Below are 3,603 nucleotides of genomic sequence, written 5' to 3'. Positions count from 1 at the left end.
ACTCACCTCAGCCTCCCAAAGGCGCGGGATGACAGGCTGAGCCACCGAGCCCGGCATAAAAAGGTTTTAAAAAAATGACCCATAACTCTGTTTTCCTAAATTTTATCTCCCCTTTGAGAGCCTCTGGCTTGAGTCTCACAGTTGCTCCCAGATACATGTCAGTACAACTTGAAATATTATACTAGGTTCAGGCAAGATCAGCGGGATATACTTATCACAACTAAGGTCCTGACATTCATGTTGACTGAAAGGACACAAGATGGAGCCAGTATACCCAGTGAGCAGCCATTTTAACACTGCTAGTGCCACCATAGTTTTCTTTTTTCTTTTTTTGAGTTGGGAGTCTCACTCTGTTACCCAGGCTGGAGGGCACTGGCATGGTCCTGGCTGCTGCAGCCTCGACCTGCTGGGCTCCGGTGATCCTTCCGCCTTAGTCTTCCAAGTAGCTGGAACTACAGGCATGCACCACCATGCCCGGCTAATTTCTAATTTTTTGATTTATTGTAGAGACGAGGTCTCACCATGTTGCCCAGGCTAGTCTTGAACCCGCCAGCCAGTACAGGTAATCCTCTCACCTCGGCCTCCCAAAGTGCTGGGACTATAGGCTTGAGCCACCGTGCTGGGCCAGCTGTCATGTTTTTTTTAGCAGTTCACTTTAATTTATCCTCTAATCACTAGCCAAGGACAGATCCGGTGTTTCAGAAATAGCTTATGATAATTGTTTTACAATTCCCCCTCCCCCAGCTTGTTTCATAAACAAGTTAACCTAATCTGCCCTTCCTGACCTTCATGACACAGACACCACCCAACCACCTTAACCTGTCCCACACCAAAGTGAAGGTTTAAAAGCATTTGACCTCAAGCAGCCATTCACCGTTGTTTTGTTAAGCACTGGCCAGGCCATGTGTTCTTTGAGCTATGGCTGATGTTTTCTTAGTTTTGGACCCCTCCCCATCTTGGGGAGGTGGATCTCCTCTGTCTCTCTAATGTACTTTATAGCCATTACTTTGTTAAATCCTGGTGTGTCCATGTGGCTCTTTGAGCCATGGCTGCCATGTTTCCTAGTTTTGGCCCCCTCCTCTTTCTTGGGGAGGTGAATCTTCTCTCTCTCTCTGTGTCCAATTTATTTTCTTTCTTTTTGTTTTTTTGTTTTTTTTGAGTTGGAGTCTCACTCTGTCGCCCAGATTGGAGTGCAGTGGCACACTCCCGGCCACTGCAGCCTCGACCTACTGGGCTCAGGTTATCCTTGGGTTTCAGCCTTCCAGGTAGCTGGAACTACAGGTGCGCACTACCACGCCTGGCTAATTTTTGATGTATTGTAGAGATGAGGTCTTGCCAGATTGCCCCGGTGGGTCACGGACCTGTGGCCAGTTTACTTTCTAAATAAACTATATTTTCCAATCTAACTTCTGTGCAATTTTTCGCATCTTTTGCATGGCACCAGATTGCAGACCCCCCCCCCGAAGGTCTGATCTAACATTTTAGAGGCCCCACTGGGATTTTTTAATCTAACATTTACAGAACATGGAAAAGGAACATGAGCGGAAGTGAAATAAAAAGTACACATAACATACAAAACTATAAAATTAATACAAACATTCAAAGAATCACATTTACAATATAGTTTCAGATACTAAGAATCAGAGTGCAGATTTTAGAGTCAGTAATGTAAGTTTTAACCTCTGTCAGATACCAGTCATGTGACCTGGAGCAGACCATTTTACCTCTTCTTCAGTTTCCTTATCTTGGACGGGTAGATAAAAATCCTCAATGTAGTCGGGCTCGGTGGCTCAGCCTGTAATCCCACACCTTTGGGAGGCTGAGGTGAGTGGATTGCCTGAGCCCGCCTGGGCAGCGAGACCCCATCTCTACAATAAATCAAACAATCAGCCAGGCGTGGTAGCGCACGCCTGTAGTTCCGGAAGGATCCCCGGAGCCCAGCAGGTCGAGGCTGAGGTGGCCGGGGCCGGCCACTGCACTCCAGTCTGGGTGACAGAGTGAGACTCCAACTCAAAAAAAAAAAATCCTCAATGTATATAGGAAAAAAAAATATGCTAGTATATGAAACAGATTCCTGAAAAAAAAGAGCAAAGAGGAAAACTACGCCAAATAAATTTCCTGCTCCAAGATTTTAGTGACTTCATTGGTATTCTTTGGAGTCTGAAAAGCTTTCTAGTTCGCAAGAATTTCTGGTTGTAATGGGGTAGGGAAGAGATTTGGGGAAAGAAAAAAAGGGACCTCATTTTCTAAGGTCCTTCTGAGAGCCATGGGCTTCATATGTGGACTCATTTAGTACTTAGGACCTATGACACTTCCTTATGTTGGTGATAGAGGGTAGGTTGTTAGACTCTTCATAGTAATATTGATCCAAATAAAAATGTGCAGATGGGCACAATTAAGTTTGCATGGGGATATTTACTGCAATATTGTTCTAGAAGTAAATTCACTAAGGGGCTCAGTTGAATGAACTTGTGTATATTCATATAATCTTATAAAAGACTGCATCCAATAAGAAAAACAAGACACCTGCATGTTCTGATAAGTAACAATTTCTATATATTTCTTGTAGAAAGTGAGTTATGTAAGGAATGCTATCATTTGCGGGGGAAGGGTTATACGTATACCTATTGACCTTTGCCAAGGAGCCTACTTACAGTGTCTCCGGAAGGCCACACAAGAAATTTTTTTTTTTTTTGAGTTGGAGTCACACTGTCGCCCAGACTGGAGTGCAGTGGAATGCTCACCGCCACCGCAGGCTCAAACTTGGTGGGCTCAGGTGATCCTTCCGCCTCGGCCTTCCAAGTAACTGGAACTATAGGCACGAGCCAGCACGCCCGGCTAGAGATGAGGTCACGCCAATTTGCCCAGGCTGGTCTCGAATCTGTGGACTCTGGCAATCCTCTCACCTCGGCCTTCCAAAGTGCTGGGATTACAGGCATGAGCCACCGAGCCTGGCCAGCCATACAAGAAATTTAACAGTATTTTTCCTAAGGGGAGTTTGGGGACACAGGAGGAAGGGACACTTTTCATGCTACTCCCTTTTGTACTTTTGGAATGTGTTCCTAAGTGCCTGTGTTACCTTTTAAAAAACAAAGGACTCGTTTGTAAACAAATGGGCCACTGCCTCTTCACCACCAGAAACCTCCCCCGTCCCATTCTCTCCCTCAGTGCGGTGGCTGGCCCTAGCAGCCCACCACCTGTTTCTGCTCCGGAAAGAAGCTGCTGGACCCTGGTCTAAGGGAGATGGGAGAGGTGGGGAGCCATCTAAGAGGTGGGCGGGGGTTGCACAGGGGGTAACACACAGGTGGACATTTACTTGTCATTTCTTTTTGCGTTTACGGTTATGCACATGTGATACCTTTTAGAAACAAATCATTTGTTTCTATAAAAAAATCCCCAGACCCCCTCCTAAACGACTCTCCCTTCACCCCACGAACCCCTAGCTTTTTTCTTGGGACAAGCTCGCCAGTGGACCCTTCGCCAGAAAAAGCCTAGGGTCTTCCGCCCTACTGGTGGGCGCGTAAGGGGCGGGGAACGGCCCTGGAAAACGAGCCGGAAGTCGCTGCGGGCGAGGGCAAAGGCGCGCGCTGCACGCCGGGATGG

This window comes from Carlito syrichta, unplaced genomic scaffold (genome assembly GCF_000164805.1).
Source record: "Carlito syrichta isolate Samal-C Ts95f unplaced genomic scaffold, Tarsius_syrichta-2.0.1 Scaffold315832, whole genome shotgun sequence".
In the NCBI taxonomy this organism is placed as follows: domain Eukaryota; kingdom Metazoa; phylum Chordata; class Mammalia; order Primates; family Tarsiidae; genus Carlito; species Carlito syrichta.
The sequence above is the reverse complement of the archived record's forward strand: the minus strand, read 5'-3'. Positions refer to the sequence as shown.